At 47.0% G+C, this 21,802-nt stretch overlaps 1 protein-coding gene across 2 annotated transcripts in view; it reads left to right on the top strand.

Moving 5' to 3' along the window:
• The window catches only part of Epac (Exchange protein directly activated by cAMP), an 841,204-nt gene that overhangs the window by 254,887 nt on the left and 564,515 nt on the right, over window positions 1-21,802 (top strand). For both annotated transcript variants that reach the window (XM_077698340.1, XM_077698341.1), the window contains exon 3: window positions 10,960-10,987. The gene's annotated coding sequence lies outside the window, so the exon portion shown is untranslated. The remainder of the gene's footprint in view (window positions 1-10,959; window positions 10,988-21,802) is intronic.

Raw genomic sequence — 21,802 nt, 5'->3', positions numbered from 1 at the left:
CATGCCCAGGAAGAACCGTCGGCTGGTAGAGGTAGCAAGCTAGCTTTAAAAAGGTGCGCGTTAGGATTGTGCAAACACGGTAATAGGATACCGGAGCTGGCCAAGACGGTTCCGTCTAATGGGCCACTGCCGGCTGCTATATGTTATGCATAAGGTGCCAAACTGGAACGCGTGGCACACAACAAAATGCGGCATCCAATTCCAGGGGTTATTGCATTTACGCGACGATTCCAACCTGCCCCGTGAGAGGAGCGGAATGGCGTAACACTGCAGTTCGGTATTTGCAAGCGGGAAATTGTTTGTTAGATGAGAAGTGTTTAACGGCTAAGGACATGGATATCTCCTGCAATCCGTATTGTTTCGGGTACTGATGTCTGGGGAATTGGGCACTTGCCGCGGACAAGGAAGAATGGGCCATGGCCCAGCCTTTTCTTGGCCGTATACGAGTGAATCATGGCTGTGCCACGGTACCTTAACAGCCACGCTGACCTTAATCAAGAAACGCGAACAAAGTTACCCAAAAGGATGTCAGTGGCCTGCGGGCAAGACCTTCGAACAGTGGCTTTAGCAAAAAATTCCCCCGCACCTCCCCGAGGGGGATTGTGTGGATGCAGAAATGCATTGGGTGCACCGATGAGTGTGATGCGATTAATGGCGAAGAGAGAGGCGGGAGCGTGAGCGTAATCATTTATTTTTTTCTTTTCCCACACCCGTCATTTCCGCTTCGTTATAGAGAAGCGTCTTCGAGACCGCGTTGAGCGCAACCGCCAACTGCAGAGGATCGTTCACGTCAAAGTCGTCGGGTACCACTTCGACCGGGTTCAGATCGGGAAGATGCGCCGGCCGAGGAGGATAACGGTAGCCAAAACTCACGCAGCCCTCCTCTTCGCAGCCTTGTCTTCTTCTCCTTCTTCTTCTTCAGCGGTTCCCCTACGGGAAAATGACGATGGTGGTTGAACGCGAAGCTATCTCGTGATGGATTGTTTGGTTGGCCAATCCCTAGGGGCATCATGCCACAATCATCATCAGACGCGCTGCGGACGCCGGCCAACGTACGCAAGACAACTCCCGGCTCTAATGCATTTCTGCATAAAAAAAGAACTGCCAACGGCAAGTGATCATTTGCCTCACGGCGACCGCTCAGTGTCATCCAGGCTTGCGCGTGGGCCTACGCCACATGAAGAGCTCCCGCCTTCGTCGTTGCCATCGTCGTCGTGTAACGCTGCGCCGAAGACAATGACGATTAATCTGCCAGGTCATACCTTCACAATCCACACGTGGAGACAGTTTGCGCAGTCTCGACTGTGCGAGGTCACACTGACTTGCTTTCGCTGCCGAATTCCTAATTTGAATTTTTATCTAAACCGCGCCTGCATAGCGTCATCTGCCATGTGCGGCTTCTGTAAAAAGGAAGAAACAATTGACCACTTCCTGTTGTCTTACCGGCAGTTCTTCTCCCTCCGAAATCGTTACCTGGAGGTTCCCCTCTCGCCATGTGCGTGCCTAATTTATTGTCATTTGGGGCAGTCGGGCTTGGTTGGTGCAACTGGAATTTTTGTCGCGCTCATCACTCTTTTATTGCCGAATCCAGTCGCTTGCCTCGTTAATCAATCGCATCAACCAATTTTTAATTATTTATTTAAATACCTGTTGTTACAGCAGTATTGAATTTCTTTTTTGGTTTGAAAATTGTTAGCATCACTGTACCCTATTTCCGCTTAGTTTGAAACTAATTCATAAACTTCTTCAACACTGAAACCGCCATCAGTCTTGGCCAATACCCCAGAGTGGGTACGTGCTATTCTTGTTATGGCTCCAACCAACCAACCAGCCACCGGACCAGCTGACGAAGGAGTGGAGGTCTACCGAGGCGAGGACGAGCTACAAGATTATTGGCGGTACGCGGCTGTGGCGTCGGAAGACGACGATGAAAAGGATGACGACAATAGATAGTGAATAAAGTAGTGTATATACTTTAATCGCATTTGCTCTACAGTGCCGTTGAAAACAGCTTTGCACCGCTAAGGTCCGGCTGCTCCCCTCCTCCTGGGATCCGCTGTCAGCGTGGGAAAAAGTTGGTATACCCCCAGCCCTGCGGTTTCTCCAGCTTTGCACCACTAGTGCAAGCTGTGCCTTTTTTTTCTACAGAAAGTGTATGGCCAGCGAAGATGTTGATACACCGCACCAAACCAACAGCAAGATCAATTGATGCAAAGGAGTGCACGCTGGAAGATATTCATTTCGCCCCAACCGTCACGAGAAAGGCCCTGTGGTGAGCACGTACTTCGTGGTTTCAACGTTCCTGGGTGCGCGAGTGACTTGCCCCTTCATTCCCAAAATTCCCACCGGTGCGTGTGAGGCGGAGCATTCTCCGCCCGCAACGGTAGTCGCGGCGCAAAAAAACTGTCTTTCGACGGGATTGCGTTTCGGCAGGTGAGCCGTCCTCCTGGGGCACAGCACTCAATCAAACGTCTGGGAAAGAAGCGGTATTTCGTGTTTAGGATTCTCTCGTGGGGTTCTCCCGGCATTGGGTAGGCCTGGCGTAAGTGGCTGTGCCGCGTTCTTTCTTTTTTCGATTTCTTGTCTTTTTTCTGTTTTTGCTTTCTTGCCCTGGGGGAAGGGGGGGAAGGGGGCGGGGCCGCGTTCATTCCCTTCGTCGCCGCATCCCTCCTGCTTCCACCTCCTTTCAGCACCCGCTGGCCAGCTAAAGAACCCGGCCAAAGAGGGACTAACAGCGTCGCTATAAAATATACCAAAGCCGTTACGTAAGGTTCGATGACATGCAGCCAGCGCAGCTTATTTTACTATTTTACTATAAAAAAAAAGAAAAACACGCTGCGTTGGGAACCGTTTGGCTGTCTTACCTCCTAATTTTTCGTAGGAAAACCGAACAACTCTCCCCGAAAACTTCAGCATGCAGTAGACGTATGACAACAGCTACAAAGGTGTCAGCCCCAGGATAAATAGGAGATAATCGTAGGTCGTACTTCAGTTCATTCGCTGATTGTTGCTCTCAAAGCGTTCGTGTCCCGTGTAAGTCTATAGTGCCAACATGTTTTGTGGGTGGTCCATTCGCAGTCCAACCCCGCGCTCAGGTGTGAATGGCTAGCGATAATTCTAGGTCTTGTGCCTATTTCGTAGCAGCCAGCATTTATTATTTGCTGTGTAGGATTTGTATTTTTCTTGCATGTTTTTCGCGTTGCGGAAAATGCAACGGAAACAAGGAATTTAAACAGAAGGTGTTTCTCCTGTGGTTTCGCAACCTTGGGACTTCCTCCTGTATATTCTACTCATTGTATACATACTGTTGCAATTTTTCGATAAATTTGAAAGTTAAATTCGAAGATATTCCCTTGATTTCTTTAGCGAGGAAATATAAATTGGAAGAAATTCCTCTGATTTGTTTTTTTCTTAGCGAGCATTTCAAAGGGCGAACGTCTACAATCATCTTAGGCTGCCGAAATATCTAAACGTACGTCCGGACTTAAGCCAGTCTTTTGCTGGAGTAGAAAAACAGAAACGCTAATGCCACATGCCCTGGAAAAAAAAATCGGGTGCTGACAATCAATGCAGCATCCTTGAACAGTACGCGCTTCATAGCCCAGCTGTTAATGGCACTCATGAAACGTGAATTTGGAATTCTTCGTGTTCTTTTTTTTTTCACGTTTCAGGAATTTCGGGTCCGTGTCCAATTTCGCATGGATAACATTGCCGAGGTAGCCGATCAATCGCGGCTCCGTACACCAGAACGTGACCGGCTGTAATTTAGAAGTAGGCCATTGCGGCGCACATTAAGTTGATTGGCAACACTTCCTTCCAAGAAGGGTGTAAAATAACACCCGAAAGCCTCTCTGATGCCTAAATAATAATTTGTGCGTCCCGATAGCCTTCCTGTGGTGTGGTGCCACCCAGCCTTCACTTCACTCTCCAACCCTAGCCGATGCGCATGCGCATGTCCTCTTTTCTTGTTCGCCCTCCCCGGACATTCATTGCATTCGCAGCGCCATCTACAGGCGCAAGATATCGAAACAAGTCTGCTTAGAACAGTTTCGGTTTGTGCTGGTTGGTATGCGGGGTTTCATAACTTGTTGTAGCGAAAACATTGGCCGCGTATCTGCTCCTTTGGTTGGAAATGTGAAAAAAGACCGTAGTATTTGTTGACATTTGCCAAGCAAATGCCTCTATTCCCTTTCCCGCTCACCTTTTATGATTTTGCTCTTGCGTCGCGTTCCTCCCAAGGTAAACACGCTAAAGGTTTGCTCAAGTAAATTTAAACATACCGCGTTCAACTGCTCCAAGTCGGGTGCCTCGATGCCGGCGCTGCCGTACGGCGGAGACGCGCGTGAACGAGGCGCCCTACTTCAACGTTTATAGAAAAACGTTGCCCCACTCCACGTGCGTTCCAAGCAGAACGCGGAACCTATCAAGCGGAACCTTTCGCCGTAACTGTTGCCGCTTGATTTCTTAAAACGCTGCCAGAAGCTATAGTGGCGCGGGCGGCAGCAGGCGACGGAGTGATCATTTTTTTCTGCAGTAGATATAGTATTTCGTTTGGCAAAAATCAGGCATCTGTAATTTTGTATAAAAGAACACTGCAAATATCCCTTATGTGTTAATTTTCTGTCTTATATTTGCGCTATGTCTTGTTCTTGCTCAACAATTTTGACAAGTATGAACATTGACACCGGTCTTAGATGTTTAGGCTTGACTGTGAGTATACAAGTCTATTGCGCGGCTTTTGATTCACTTTGACCGGGCGGCTGAATCGAGTCACAGACAGACAGACAAACAGACAGACAGACAGACAGACCAAAATTTCTGCGTTTCAGTAGCCCAAGAAAGACTATAGTCTTTAAAACGGACAAGCAGAAAAAAGGAGACGCGAACAAGCATAGAACATTTGTAAGTTAGCACTTGTGTTCCTGAGCCCAACGACGCGGGTTCGATTGCCGGCCACGCCGGTCCCTTTTGTTATGGCGGTGAAAAGCCAAAGCACCCGTGTGTTCAAGATTTCGTCGCACGTTAAATATCCCGAGGTGATCAAAATTAAGCCGGTGCCCTCCACTACGGCGCGTCTCATACCCTGCGTAGCGGCGGTGCCGTATATCTCATAATCAGATAAGCACCCCTGCACGTCACCTCTTTCTGTGTGCGTGTGTTTTTTGCGCTACACGAATTTATGTATACGCAGTCATCACAGGCGGGAGGCCGCACACGTGATGAGCACGTATTCCTGGCTGGGCTACACTCCTACGAAAGGTAAACAAGTTAATCTTCTAAATATCGATTTACGAGCGCCTATAGGGACTACAATTGAAAAATACGTAAAATAATTTCGGGTATTCTCGCATATGCAAGAACCTCATGCCTTGTGCAAATATGTTACATCGGGAATTAATAAAGACTTCCCTCATGAGCCACATTTGAGAATTGGCTGTGGCTTCTCAGGCTTCAATTGTGTCGGACTAGTCATTAAACTACCCGTCACCTTCAATTTCAATTTGTTTATTTTCACCAAAACAATACACCAGGTGAAAAATGGTGAAAACAATGGCGGCCGCAAAAAAGACTGCAATAAAGCAGCTTGACAGAGCTCCCGCCACCGTCAACTAGCAGCAAAGAAGTGCAAACACAAGACATACATACATAATGTTAGATGATTCATTTCCTACTCGGTAACATTTCACACAGGGGAAAAAAAACCGAGATAGCTGAGGAGACACGGTCAAATGTGTCCATATAACCGCTCAACCCTCCGCTCACATAACCCCGAGCAGTTCAAATGTGCGCTGACCAGCTCGGACATGCAGGGATAGCGAAAACCGGAACCAGCTGGTGTGGTGAGCTGCACAGGGTATCCTGGCATAAGAACACCCAGCTGCTCGGATTCTTTAAGTTGTTCAAAATTGCAAAGACATGTAGAAAGTTCCCATCTCGTAGTTATTACTTAAAAGTTCTGTTCAATTGAAGAACTCGGCGTCTCATTATTATTACTGCCCTTATCCCTTTGCCTCACTTCGTATTCTGGCGTTACTACAATTCGGAACGGGGGGGCATTTGCATCACCAAGATAAGCGGGTATTTAGCGGGAGAGAACTTTGCTACTCGCCTAATTGTACTTTGGTAACCCGCATGCTCAAGTTACTTATGTAAGTTTCAGTATGTCTCTAACACGCGTATTTGTATAGAAGACCGCGACGAAATCACTAGGTCGTGATTGCGTCAGCTGGAGCTACCCGGCGGTGGTTGTGATGAAGATTCGCGATCGACACGCATAACACGCCTGCAAGAAGTTTCTTACTCGGAGAATATCCAAGACGGCTTGATATCTCGCTCCAGAAGTTAAGAAGTTACACGAGAGAAAGGTTGTGATTGGACACCAGCCCAGCCGACCCTCGAGGACAACACGAACTGCCACGAAATTCCCCAGGATATAGCCCACCATGCAACACGAGGGTGTTGCCTTGGGTAGAGACCGCACATCTGCTGCTCAAAATTATCAAGAAAAAACGAAGTATTGCAAGCACGACAAAAGGACCTATCCTCCCGTGAACGAATCGCTAGCGAAGCGCCAGGAGCACTGTCTCCGGCTCCTCCAAAAAAACAACTTTCCTCGCCCGACCAAACTCCACCCACTTCAACCTACGCCGTACACTCCGCTGTGTAAATTCTGCGTTACCCCGGACACCCTAGGATTCTTAGAATCCCGCACCTTTCCCATGACCAGTGGGAGAAGCTGTGAGCTCCTGTCCTGACTCACAGCTTCCGCTGGTGGAACGGGCTGTTGCCGCGGTATTCTCTAATGGAGCCCTGAACTCGGAGCCCTAGCCCACACTTCTACGCTCGTAATAAGATTTATTCTCTCTCAAACACACTTTCTCTCTGTCTCTCTGTCTCCCTCTCCCTCTCTCTCCCTCTCTCTTTCCCTCTTTCTTTCTCTCCCTCTCCCTCTATCTCCATCTATTTCTCTCTCTCTCGTTCTCTCCCCTCTCTCTCTCTCTCTGTCTCTCTCTATTTCTCTCTCTTCGGTTACTTGACTTTGTTCACTAGAGCTTCTTTAATACGTTATTCAATTTCTAATGACTTGCTCTGTTTCTTTTTCTTCTTTAATCATTCACTTAGCTTCATGTATTCTTTTTTTTCTGTGTATCATGTGTTTTTATCATCTGTTAAATGGATTTTAGTGGTTTGCAGCCTGCGTGCCGGGGGCGCCGGGTTTTTGGCCTACCACGGGAAATATTGTCTGACAGCATTGCACGCATTCCACAAAAAAACAATATTGGAAACTGAGACTGCAGTTTGCCAGAGCCCACGTTTTGGGATTCGTCATCAGGAAATTTCGCAACTAGCCCTGACAGAAGTCGGAGTGTAGTCAAAATACGAAGCTTAATCTTCCAAAAAAATGGCTATTTTTTTATCAACACAAGCATTGTTACGGGGAATACAAGGCGTATCTTGGCGTCGACCAGGGGGAAGCAGCGAGTGCACTATGCCGGAAAGGAATTACGAACTTGTCTTAATCACCTTATCGTGAAAGTGGGGGACCAGTCTCAGCGGGGGAAGCATAAAAATGTCGGTCCGAACAAGGATGTGGCATCGCCTAATGTTCGCGCTTCCAAGCCCACATCGGCATTTATGATCTTCAGTCGTCGAACAATGCCAGAGCCTTTATTAACGGTTATTTAATCCTCTACCTCTCCAGAATAGCTCTTCGCGCAAGCGACGAAATATAGCATGGAAAAATATCCCAACACTTTAAGTAAAAATGAAATCTTCTTCATCCTAGGAACTAAGCCAGGTACTGTCAAGGACGATGAGGTGTTGGCGGGGTCGAAAAAATTTATCAGAAGTATGTCGTTAAGTAATTCACCAGCTCGTTCTGCCTTAAGTTGATGAGCTACTACAAGTTCTTTCATTTCTACTAATAAATCGAAGCGTCGTTCAATGGACCTCCGCGGGTACGTGCTATTACTCTGCCAAGCAAAGCACGTCCTGTGACGCGTATTTGGCAAACCTGGCTGTCCGAGGTCCGTATCTTTTAACATGGGATCTTTATTAGCTTGAGTTCCATCCGTGCCAGCGCCGATCAGAACGTGGCGCAGCAAAGTGGAGATAAGAAAAATTCCATTCAAAGAGATGTGAGAAAAAGTAGCGAGGAGGCAAGGGGCTGGCCCGCGCGTGCGAGGAGAGCGCGCTTCAAGGAAACAAATTAAAGCCCTTCCACTCAATGGGAAAGCTTTCGGAAGCCCAGAGCAGTAATTCGCCATAACGGGTGGTGGTCCCGTTATCCGCTCACTGCTACCGCTCATCACGCTCTTCACCACCCTGTCTCACTGCTCTTTGGATGAATATGCAATTCAAATTTCCCGTCGTCCCAGTGCTCCCCCCCCCCCCCCCCTGCTAGAAACTGCCCCAGCGGGAGTTCTGTTCTTTTTGTGCTTCCTTTATTTTGGTATGCTGGAGCTGTTATGCGTCATTTCGAACACGCCTTTTTTTCTTTCGCGGCTGGGGCCTTGCTGCGTCATTTCGAACGCGCCGTTTATTTCTTGCGCCACCGCTTTTTTAGCTTAATTTCGTTAAAACCAACCCAACGAGCGTTCCCAACTAAATGAACGCGGGGACTGCCGGTTATATACACAGATTTTGCCTGAAATGTACCTGCAGTTTTCTTTGCGCTAAACAACGGCGAGATGTATGACAAGCGCCAGCAACTCACGAGGTTCGAGCGGTTATGACTATTTAAACCGCGTGGTTCTGAAAGTCTCAGCGTGACCCCTTGACGACGTACACTAGGCCCTACTTGGGTCCGTTATCTCGCTGCGCTGTTTGATTGTGGCAGTCGCTTGACATCGACCGGTAGCGAGCTACGACGACAAGACGAGCCCATAAAGTGACCCGCACTTAAAACGGTTCCTGTGGTCTGAATCGAACCTAGGTCCCTCGCGTTATAAAGCAGGCGTCTACCCGACTGCGCTATCATCGCACTCAGGCGGCTCAGCATTTCCTTTTTGTTCGGTGCGCGGTCGTTGGCTTTGTATTTTGGCTGAGTTGAAGTGGACCTCCGCAACAGGTTTTAGCAATTTGGATTTAAATCCAGTGAAGAACGCCAGCTCCGCTGTTTCCTTACTCTTCACTTCGCAATTCCGAAGGTGGCCAATTTTTTTTTTTTTTCGCGTCGTGCTAGAAATTAAATGTGTCGGTAGGGTAAGGACACCAATAATAAACCGAATTCTCCTTGGTTTCGGCAAGAATTCGTGCAGTGAACTTCGCAGAACGTTTTGCAGAAAAAAAAAAGACTCTTAAAAAACAAAATAGAAATCACTGGGGCTCTAATTCGGGTCTCTTGCGTGAAAATGCAAGACCCCCCTTACTTTACTGAAGCCGAGCTGAAGAGGCAGTTTAGAAGTTGCTAAAAGGACTGGGAAGGGTGTTCTCAGCGGATCAGTAGAAGGCGATAGTCAGTGCTCCTAAAGGCGGCCAGGTTTGTCAATATAGCGCCCGGGTCGGCGTCACTTTGCTAGAGCAGCAACACCTGTCGTGTATACGCCGTAGCTTAGGACAACCGTCTAGTGTTTTGAATTTTCGGACGTAAACTGGCACCCCCCTCCCGCCCTCCCCCCCCCCCCCCCCCCCCCCCGTCAAGCACAATCGGTAGGTACAATTAGTACTTCTAAATAGGAAATTGTTCGCAACGTTATACCTGAAATGTGACGTTAGACCTCACGTCCCATCTTTGGACGTAACTTTAGGTACCCTTAAATTAGATCACGACGCTCCCAGCAGCATCATACAAATTAAGTTGAGCTGCGGGTACGGACTGACGACTTATTATCATAGCTTGTCGTTATGCCTAACGTCAACCTGTCGCGTACACACGCCGACTCCTCTCTATGCTGCGGATCAGCCTTAGCGCAAGAGGATTTTCAACCGGAAGATACGAGAGGACTCCCAATTAACCTTTCACAAATGAGCTATCGCCGAGTGAACGCGTGCAGGCGAAGTAGGTCGAGGCAGGCTTCTTGTGATTTCGCGTGGAAAAGGCCCCGCGGGTTGGATGAGTTTGGACCCCGAGGTGAGTAAGGCTACATTAACAAAATAGAATTGATAGTCAATGTTGCTATGCTTGGAGCATGTTCCGTGTGGTTCCGCATAAACTTTGTAAACTTCCTTTCAAGCTCGGTTTGTTTTGCGGGTATACTCTTTGGGGTATACCATTTCGGTCGCCATTACCACTTCTTTTCCAGCTGTGAGCACTGAGTGCAAAAGAGCATATTTGAGAAGTGTAATTTCATTCGCGAGATTTATTAAGTACGACTGGTTGGCCCCTCCTAGGTGGACTCTTTCGGTAGCCTCCTTTTCTATTACTTTTTGGTTTTGCCACTTGTATCAGCCCACCCGCCTCGAAGCGTTGACCTCGGCTCAAAATATTCTTCTCATCAGCCATGTGAAGCGTTAATCGTTGTAGTGTGAGAGACGAGCCGGAAGGTTCTCGCCCCACGCAAGCTTCTAAACGTAGCAAAGATATTTTTGCACCGACATATTAAAAAAAAAAAAAACACTCGCCCGTTAATACGAGCAAGATTAGCGGTAGCCCATCCACAGCTAACGCTTACTACCTTAACCTAGTTCTTTTTTTCCCTCTCTTGCCAGTGCTTTTCGCTCGAGGCAGTCTTTCCAGCACGACTGCGATCATCGATCGTTCGCTTGCCGTCTTCTCTTTTGCTACTTTCGCCTTCACCACACCTCCCCACACTTTCTCCTCCTCCTACCTTCAGACGCACACGCGATGTGGATGCGCAGCCCTTCCATCCCCATCTCTCCTCCTTTCACGTTACGTGACGGACCACCTAACGCCCCCGTTCCCGACGTGTCTTTCTATCTTCTCAGCCCGAAAAGGTGCTCACCCGTCATCAGTGAGACGTTGATGACGTAATGCCGTTTTTTTTCTTCTTCTTCCAGGAGGCCCAGCTCCCGCCTACCTTGTACAGTGAGTCTTCCTTTCGTGCACCTCTTTTTTTCCCCCTTTTGATGCCAACGTGCCTTCCTTTTTGCGCGCCGTGTGCCTGGAAACACCGGGAGCCGGGCCACGAGGGTGCACGACGGGTCGATTCTTCAGGTGTAATCAACTCGCGACGGCACCGGCTGGCCAGAAACGCTGCAAGCACCCCTTCTCTTCCGGACGTTTCGCATTATTCGCCACCAAAATAAGAGACCGCGGAGTTGGTGTGGTCTGGGGTCTCCCTCCACTCATGCAGTCCATGCCCTGAACCTTTGCAGAACTACTTTTCTTGGGCGTTTTTCATCAGGGACGGGAAATTGCCCGCTTTCGTAGAGTCGACAAGCCCGCAGGGTGGCCTTGCGCTCTTGTCGGTGGTTCGCCTTTTACCGGTGGCCGACCGGATGGGAGCGAAGGAGGAGCGGAGATGCATGGTAGTGGACGACTGGGGAATAGAAAGACTCTGTCTGCTTTTAATCTGGAGCGCTGTTTGCCCAGCCATCATTACACATGCAGAAAAACCTTGTCCAGAAGGGGGAACAATCGGGTAAAAAAAGGGCGATCCGCACGGAGCTTGTTTTACCAGCTTTGCGCGTAAAGCAAGAACGACTGTTCGTACGCCAGTCGTCTATTTCAGCTCTGCTCGGTGTCGTTGTCGTTGTCTTTGTTTGCGTATGTGGAATGTTTTTTTATAATCACGACGGCACGTGCGTGACATTTTATTTCGTCTTGAACCGTGCAATGCTTCTGTAGGAAAACAAACATGCTTGGCTGTGGCAGTCACACGCCCTGCTTCAAGGCTGTATCTGCTGCTTTGTCGTACGAACAAAACAGAACTAAAATCTATATTGAGGCTGTGAGAACGCGAATTCTTCGTCAGATATTGAGTAATTTAATTGTGACAAGAGGAAACTGGTTCTTGGACTCTTGCATTTAAAGCTTCAGCGCATTGAAGCGCCCAAGCAGCCACCATTTCGAAATATCTTGCTTAAGCAATCTCCTCCTGTATTCCTGTTGACAAAGTTTTTTCTACGTTCTACATATCAACTCATCGGTGTTCCATTTACAGTAAGAGCGAAGGAATGACACAAGAAAGAGACAGGAAAAGCTAGAAAGAGACCGAAATAACGAACTGCGCTGTGAAATAGAAAGAACTATGCGTTTCACACCAAGAGGTACTTCTGTATCCGAAATTCACGATATATATGGTGCAGAGTTAACCGTTCACTTCCAAACTAATCAGCTCTTAAAAACCAAACGTGGCATCACTTAAATGACGATGTTTAGTGGCAACAGCCTTAATGGAGTAACGTCATGACGGCCGTCCTGTATGGGCGCAGTTCGTCTAGAGTTTCACCCAACCAGCCAAGGCTTTCCCGCTCACTGACCAGCCAGATTAACTGTTAATTATTGATAGTGACTCTGGCTGCATAGTGAGCGGCAGGGGTTTGGCCGGTGGGGTGAAAAACTAAACAGACTACTTCGCGTAGCACGGACGCAGCGATGCAACTTTATTAAGGCAGTTGCCTACTTCGCGCACCCTCAATATATCTGCGTGCCGATAATCCAGATGTGAAATAACAATGGTCTGCTTTTAGCGCCCCTCGTTCAAATATTTGCAGATCGGTTATCAGAATGGGGCTCTCAATATTTGCGGTACAGCTGACGTTCAACATTGTTGCACCATTTTGAAGCCCCTTCGCTCTGCAGTGAGGCCAACTTCAGATATCTTCAGCTGCACAAAAAAACCAATGAATACTTTCACCCATGAAAGTAGCTCAAGCTCCGGAAGTTGCCTCGGATGTTGTTATCCAAAGAAAGCTATGCTGCTGCACAGAGGCAGAGCGCAAGATAAAAAATCGTAACTCCTAAACTTATAAGGGCACGTTCGTGCTGGTCATTCTAGCTGCGCCACAACATTATTTGCATATTGTAGCTGTTCAGGGGATTACAACATGCTGGTACGTATTCCCTTCGTAAGTTTGAAATGCCCTTACCGGTATCAAACCCATGTTCCAGTGTTTAGGCATGCGTGCAGAGCGCGCTGGAGTGCCCACTTGTTTCGCATACATTAAAGCACGGAAGGCGCCGGTAAGCTATAAGATGAATCCCACAAGCCAGTGCTTCCGAAGCGGTATTCGTGACAACTGCGCCAAGAGTGTGTTTGTTTTTTAAGTGCGGAGCACTTTATGGGTCTAGGATGTCAGCCCTCCACTGTTACTGGGCATCTCTCGCCCAGTGTGAAACGAAAACTAGTCAAGAGGCACTGCCTCTCGGAATAGACCCGGTTAACAAAGAGCCGGTCTTTGCCGGCATGGGCGCCGAACAGTTGGCACGGGTCTAGCGACAGCCGGCGCTTGCTCGCGAAATACAGCAACCCTGGAGGGGAGATTCGTCCGTGCCACAACGTAAAGCAGAAGCTAAGAGTCAACGAAGAAAGCAAAATACCCATCTTTTTCAGGCAGCAGTGAAGGTTCAACAACAGCGTAGGGGAGTGCATCCCGCGTTAATGAAGCTCAGGCGAAACGGGCAGAAAAAGCATGATAGACACACAAAAAAGCGACACACACCAAAAGACAAGCAAAACACACAACAATACAAGAAAACCACAGAACTACAAAAGTATTACACGAATAACCAGAAGCTCAACGTAAGGTACTCACAAGAATAACGCAAGGGAAACGCTGATGAATCACTGCTCCCCACTTTCGGTAGCTTCACGTTGAGTGGAAGAGCGTCCACTTTTTTTTCGATTTTGTGCTGATAATTTGTATGAATAAACAGCTTTTATAAGCCGTTACAACTTCAAGGATGCGGAAGTACATATTACCATGTTTTGAATATGCGGCCTGTTTTGTGGCGCAAGTTTACGACTTCTGCGGTACGTATTGATATAAGTTTACGACTTCAGAATAGAGGAACTATATATTGGACCGTGATAGAAATATTCTTTCATTCATTTATACGTTTCTATTAAAGCGCAAACATTCCAGCTGATACATAAGAAAACAAAATAAAATTATTTTTCTTGTCATTAACGTATATATGGCGAGAACTGCTTGCGAATTATTTCACATGGGCCTTCGCCTGTTCTTACAACAGGTTTGTATTAATGTTTCGGGTAACACTGTAAGAAGTGAAATGTTGTCCCCTGGTTTTTGTCAGAGGACAGGATGGAACCAAAAAACGAAACCGCATTAAAACACGTTTGTTGGGAACAATATTAGATGAATGAACGAAAAAAAAAACCATTTTTATACCAATATACCTGGAGTTTCGGTCCTATGATCTTACTTTTGGTTACCTTTAAAACGATGGTGTGGTTTCGCTCAGGCTATCTCAGCAGTATTCATGACCTAATCATTTTTAAAATAGCCGAAAAAATTGTCTGCGAAATAATGTAGCAAAGAAATGGCCGACAATTACAATACTTCCTGATGCGGAATTTTCGCGCAGCGCGAACTGCAGCCTTTTCGGTCACTGCGCATAGCTGCTGCGTCACAGGAAGTGATCACGTGAACAGCGAACGCACGACGGCGCACGATACTCTGCCGTTATCTTACACCGCGTCGCCGACGCCGGCATGTTGTTGTACATCCTGTTTGACCCTCCCACACGAATATCACGTGTTTCGGATGAGCCACGCAATGAAGGGAATGCTCCATTGCCTCAATCTCTTATTTTCTCCAAGGCGTCCCTGGCGCCGGACTTCTGGTACGGCCTCAGCGTACTGCCCTCTCCCTCATTCGCCACACTTTCCGCCGCCATTTTCTTTCTGTCTTCGCTTGCTCGGTTACGACGCCGTCGCCGCCTCCAAACCGCAGGAGCGGCCGCCAAATAACTGCGCACTGAATTTGCCCCACCATGGAATGTCAAATACGCCACGCATTAAAGCATTGCTAGTTCTGGTAGTTCTCCTTTGTCGCACTTACCTTCATGTAGGGATTGCCCAGGGCTTCAAATGATTAGGGTATAGTAACACAACATAACCAAAGAGTAAATCGAGGAACTAAAATTGAAGAATTTTGATGGGAAGTTAACCGCCGTGGTAGCATGCGACTGAAACAAATTGGTGGCGAACTGCACATTCTCTGTCCCCGCACGGCTGAGGCGAAATACCTCCAAATAAAAGAATGGCGGGAAGCGGAACCGGTTCACCATTTGGGACGAAGTACTTACAACCGCAGCTTCTCTCCATGCGCAAATGGAATTCGTGAGAAGTAAGCGCTTAAGGGACTTCACAGCACAGCGGAAGTCAATACATAGCATTAATATCAACCTACAAAACCGGATGCGGGCATATATACAGGAGGACGGGGAAATATGCAATGGGTAAGAGTCCCTGACACCTCGCACTGTCTTTAGTAGCAAAACGAATGCTCCATGGGCGGATCAAGCTGGCATAATTCGGCAAGAGCACGGGTGCCTTCAATCAGGCTCATCTACGTGCAAAAAGCGGCGAAAACTTTCTGCTGCCACTATCTTTATCATAGGAATAACATTCCTTACGAGTAAAGGTAGATTGAAACACTGTAGGCCATGACTCACGTTATTCCGTAGGGACAACATCACCCTAGAAGCCAGTGGAGGTTTACCTCTTGCATTTGCACTGGGAAAAAAGGATACGCAGCACTGAATGGAAAAGCTGTGGGGTTCTGACGTGACGTAACAAGAACTATAGAGGGAGTCCAGGGCAATAGTGAGTTATACGACACTTGATGGGAATATTTGCAGGGCTAGAGCTGTCCCTAGGCCCTCAGGTGCAAATATAAGGGGGTTGTTTTGAAGAAAGAGCTCCATGAGGAGAACTCAAAGGAAACGCCAATTAGAGCATTTCCTTAAACTTGTGATTCTTCTTATTAATAAAGTAATAGCGTCACAAACCGTCTAAGTATTGTTGAAGCCGATATATGATTCTCGGCGTAAAATGTTTTGAATTACTCGATAAAGTAATACCCCTAAAACAGTTGTTTGAAGTACTTTGCCGACGGAGAGGGGGTGGCGCATTCAGACAAATGTGCAGTCGCGACCGTAGGTTTTAAGTAAAAGTTACTTTAGGGTACTTGGTTATCAAGTAGGAAGTACATATGTTGAAGAGAGGTATTCAGGCTATTAACCACACCGCCTTGGCTCAGAGCAGCACGAAGGGGATTGAAGCTACCTGCGGGACTGGTCAGGGAATGTGCCTAACTAGTTCGAATCCTTTATTTCCTCACAAGCGAATGAAGCGGAGGTCGGGTATGTCTTTGATGCCTCAGTGCGATAAAGATTGAAAGATACGACACTAGAATTTATACTGGGCTGGTGTGTGTGGTGCATTCCCGGCGCAATCTCAACTTGTGGCCGGCCTGCGAATCTTGTTTATCCTATAATACAACAATTAACCACACTTTATACCCAACACTATATATATTTAAATCTACATCCACCCAAAAGAGAATGATCTACGCTTTTCCCTTTACAGAACTAAACCTACTTAACATAGCGTCAACAGGAGTTTGCAAGGGGCGGGTGAAAGGGCCATCTGATGTCAAATATATGCTATTGCCGTTCAGTTTTAAATAATCGTAACAATCGTAATCACATTTGCTGCATGTCTTGCAAGTCGCATAACGGCTTGTTCCTACTAACACGTCCATTCTGTAAATTGTCGTGAGGACGCTGACGCACCCGCAAACATGAGCACGTGTTTCCCCCGCGTCCGCATGGCTCTTGCCGCATGATAATTGTTTGTTAACGCCCTGCCACTCGTACCAGCTCAATCGCAGGCTCACTCGCTGCATTGGTATGTTCCTTGCGTATTTTTCTCGCTGGCTTGCTCGTTCTGCGCTATGATGAAAGGCTTTCACTCGGTTCCTGATCCCACTAAATGCACTCCATGACTCTGAGTGCAAGAACAGCCATGTCTTCAATTTTGTTGTTTTTCATCTAAAATATTTTCATTCTCTTTTATAAGGTCATCAGCCTTATAGGGACTTTGTAATACTTCCGCTAAAAGCTGTCACTTTATCATTCGCGTCAGCAAGCATTGTCAAAGCTATCGTGATCGCCAGCACGGTGCGGCACTGTGTGATTTGCTCGTTGCAGCAGATTCGCCTTCCGCTCCTGTTTTGGTTAGGTGACTTTTTACGGCGAAACAGTATATTGTTACCCACCCACAGTTTTCATTCCGGTGTAGCCGCTTTACTCGGAACCGCTCCGGGGCTCATTGCTGAACCCTCTTTCACAACTGCTATTCCCCAGGCCACCATCGATGCCTCTTTCACAAGTTGTGCAATCGACTGACAACAGCGGCAACGCGTTATCAGACGATTTCAGAAAATCAACAGATGCGCGAATGGGCGTACAAACGGCGGGAACCCACCGCTGCCTAACATGTAGACGCTGCCTTTGCCCCTCACATTCCACCATGATTCTTCTTCAGCTTGAAACGCTTTCTGGACGACATGTTCGCTGCTGTATTTCACACCTAAGTATGCTTCCACCAGAGATTGCCGGATTATGCGTGCACGGGTTGGAGGTGGAAGGAGGGGGGCGTGCACGCGCAGCTGGACATCATACCGCAACCAATGACCTGCCCGTTGCACTGGCAGGAGGTTTAAACGTGGGAGTCTCATGGCTCAATGCGCCCTGTCAGCTGTCCTCCGCAATTGAGTTGTTTAGGTATGGGTTGGTGTGTTATACAGGCAGTAAGTTGCCTACGGCGGTGTAGGGAAACGGACAGCTACATGTTTGTCCACTGGAATAAAGCTCGAGGACTTCCAAGTTTTAACTCGCTACTGGACGGACGCATGTCGTTTGCTGGAGGAACACGAGCGAGAATTGAAGGAGCGTCGGCTTGAAAAGAATCGCGAATGGGCGCAGAAACAACCGAAAACTACTGCCTCCGCTATTATCGCCTCAATTTCTAACTCGTCGAGTAGCTGCGAATTCCTCCCAGATAAACAGCAACTTTCCCGCTTGGAACGCCGACGTGAGTCAATTCTACTTGTTCCGCTTATTTTAAAAGGCTTTCAGAGCGAGATTTTCGACGGTGTCTTTCAGTTCTAAGTTCGCGCACATAACAAGTTGCCGGTTTATACGCGCACAGCGCGGAGGGGAGGGAGGGGTGGGGGGCACGCAAGCGCCCCTGTAATTGCCATGCCCTTACTAAAGACACATCCGCCGTGCTGGCGGCCGGCTTAAACGTGGACCTCATACGGCCCAATGTGACCTGTCCGGTCTCCTCAGTGGTAGAGCAGACTGGATTGGTGTGTTACACAAACAGTAAGATTCGTATAACGTGGGAGTGAAACACAGGTCCACGTTTGTCCGCTCAAGTAAAGCTAGGGTCTTTCCGAGTATCACTTAGCTATTTGGCTAAGGAGAATGCTAGTCGCAAATCACAAATAAATGTGTTTTGTTAGCTTCGCAGGTCATCCTTCTTCACAGAGTGGAAGGGAACTAATTTTTTTTCTTATCTGGCTACCGAATGTGAACGCAAGGACTGGGAAAGAGGGAAAATGTTTTGAGCAGGTTTCTGAGGTATCTTATGGGCATAGGGAAGTAATTTATGGGTGAGGTAGTTTGTCACCCCCTATTCTGAGTACTGGATGTGCTGTTTGGCTACGTTCTGAAAGCATTTTGGGACAAGGAAGAAAAGTTAAAACTGATGCAGGTTCTCTTTAACACAAACCAGTTGTTCCGGGCTGCTTCTTCTTCGTAAATATGGTGCACGCCTAGTTTTAGAGAGACATTTCCACCCTACGTAAAAACACACACGATCAATTCCTTTCCAAACGATGTTATTCTACTGCCCGTTATTTGGCAAGGTAAATATCGTCCATTAAAATGAGGCAATGAGATACTACACATAAAGAGAAACTGTGTCTCAATAAAATGAGGATGGCATTCGAAAGAGTGTTCGTAGGCTCTTCAGTGTTCATTGGGTCATTTATGACACGCCTTCAATCACATTAGTTTCTTTTACCCAATGTAATTACGCCGCAGGTCCAGGAGGACACTGCGGCTCAGAGCCAGCCTAAATAAGGCTTTACGTCCCGTCGCGTCACGTCGCCGATTCTCTCGTAAGAGAGATGAACCTCAGTTTTTTTTTTGTTTTCGTGGCTTTCGGCTCCACGGAATGTTGTGCTGAGCAGGCAATCAGTCTTTGGAATCCAGCCCCTTTCTTTACCTTGCAGGTCTTGCATTAGTTCTATACGGCGTGTAGTGAACACTGATCTTTTTTTCCCTGTCCTGCAAAACAAGGTTCGGTTCCTCCTCCACTACGGCGTAGGCCTCATTGTAGCAGACATGATTCTCAAAATAATAGTGCTTCCTCGGTAGCGCGAAAGAAAGAAGAAAAACCAAAACTGTGGACTCACTTCTACCAATCTAGTGAATATAATTTAGTATAGCAGCTATCGAGCACCGCATTCGAAATGCGTAAAAAGACATAAAAAAATGCTAACCATTGTCCGCTCACTCCGGCCTGCAAAGGGACCATATACGCTTCATGCGGGCCGTGCGCATACCTTATCTCGGTAGCCTCCGCGCTAATAAATGGGTTCCTGGAGAGCCAGATACCTTTTCGCTTGGTTACCCTATTTCCAAGCACGGGCTGTAACATAGGAAGTGGGGTTGATAAGGTCTGAGTGCGGAAGTAAATGGCGAGTGCTCGCTGGAGGTCGGGCTCGCGTACTCAGAAATGAGGTTTTTTGCGTTTAATTTTATTATGTTGTGTTTTACCTAGTTGCCGTTACCTAGAGGAGAAATTTTCGAGCTATTGTGGCGTGGTGCTACAGAATCAGGGTGCTTGCGCATTACCGGAGTACGACTATGCCGTCCGAAAACAACTTATATGTACACATGGCCTGCGAGATGACTGACTGGCTGAGTGCGTCAGCCGCTTGCGCGCCAAAATGTATTTTTCGTGTTCCAAGAGCAAGAATTAATGGTTGGGTCCTAATGGTTTGCGTTTTCTGGCTTTGGGTGTTGCATTCTGCCTTTAGGTGTGACATTGGCAGCCAGCCTGCGGCTGATATTTTTTCCCTCGTCCTCGTTCATACTACCTGTCCCAATTCTACTAGGGATCAATAATTCATCGGCCCAAAATAAAACGTAACTTTTAATCTTCGAAGGGCAGGTTCGTGTGGGGCATTGTAACTGCCCGCGAATATTTTTTGCATATTATAACTGTTCCAGGGAGTTACAACATGCCGGTGCTTATGCCCTTAGTAAGCATGACCTGCAATTAGCGTTACCTAGCCCATGTTCAACGGTCTACGCATGCGTGCGGAGCGCGTGTGCGAGCCCACTTGTTTCACATGCATCAAAACAGAGAAGGTGCCGGAACGGTTATAAATGAATCCCACATACCTGTGCTTTCGAAACGCTAATTGTAGAAACTGCGTCATGATTGTTTTTTTTTATTTTTCTAGATTTTGCGCTTATAATTTGTTAGGAGTAAATAGACCTTTTACGGGCTGTTATAATTGCCAGGATGCGGAAGTACCTACGTATCACCATGTTTTCAATGTTTGGCGTTTCTCTATCCTACGTTTACGACTGCAGAAAAGAGGAAATACCCCGGACGGTGCTGTAAACATTCTATATTCAATTATACCTTTCACCTAAATGGCAAGCATTTCCGCTAATACACGAAAAAATAACATAGAATTATTTCCCTATTTGATAACCTAACTATGGCCAGAGCTGCCTTTCACAATTTCTTTCGGCTGTTTTTACGATAGGTTTTGTTAATCTTCCGGGCAAGGCACCATGAGAAGTGAAATATTCTACCCTGGTTTCCGTCAGACTTCAGGAGGAAACCGAAAAAGTAAGCCGCACTAAAAAGACTGTTGGGAACGATATGGGAAGACTGAATGAAACAAAAGCAACGTTATATTGCCGTGTCTGGAGTTTTGTTGCTATGATCTTAGTTTTGGTTAACTTCAAAGCCATGGTGTGGTATCTCTCGGGCAATGTCAGCAGTTCGGACGACCTAATCATTTTAAAAATAGTAGAAAAATGTGTCTGCGAATTTCTATCACACGAAAAAGATCCCCACTTCCCTCTTTTCGAACACGATATACCTCGGCAGAACGAACATCTTTCCGCTGAATGTGGAAGTCCGTTGCAGCAAACTTCAGTCATGTTCCGTTGAACGGCTGTACGAATCTTATTATTTCTTAGCCATGCATCAAAAATGCAGGTGCAGCTTTTTGAGCGCCAGAACTAAGTGCTGAAACAACCGATCGGAGTCGTAAGATGTTGGTTCTTCACTTCTTCGGGCTCTTAGTTAGTCGCCAAGGCAGCTGGTTTAGAAAGGTCAAAACTTAACTGCTGAGTAAGGAGAAATGCAAAAACAAAAAGGATAAAGGAAGCGAAGTCGGTACATATTTGGTTCGTTTGGTTTGTAGCGCCAGGTGGGTGCTTTAAGATAAATAATCAGTGTACCCTGTTTTCTTTCGCCATATAAGGAGGCGGTTGCGAATTGTTGTTTGGTGGTTTACTGAGCCCAATTGAAGAGTTTTTAAAAGCTAAGTATTGTAAAGTGCGCAGAGCGTCAGGGCGGGCTACATATTGTAACCGAAAATCGCCTGCAACGATTCCCCTGGCAAGCGTTACATTAACCATGCATTTTCCAATTCGCATTACTGGTCATCACTTCCAATGTTTATTTTGCGCCAGAATACAGCGACGTAGCGCCCTTGAAGGAATAATGTGAAATAAAAAACGTATGGGCTTCGTATTTCCATTCTATTGATTGATTGATTGATTGATTGATTGATTGATTGATTGATTGATTTATTGATTTATTTATTG

This window comes from Haemaphysalis longicornis, unplaced genomic scaffold (assembly GCF_048455015.1).
Source record: "Haemaphysalis longicornis isolate Haplotype H1 unplaced genomic scaffold, Haemaphysalis longicornis Haplotype H1 scaffold_2, whole genome shotgun sequence".
In the NCBI taxonomy this organism is placed as follows: domain Eukaryota; kingdom Metazoa; phylum Arthropoda; class Arachnida; order Ixodida; family Ixodidae; genus Haemaphysalis; species Haemaphysalis longicornis.
This window is presented reverse-complemented; position numbering and strand designations above follow the sequence as displayed.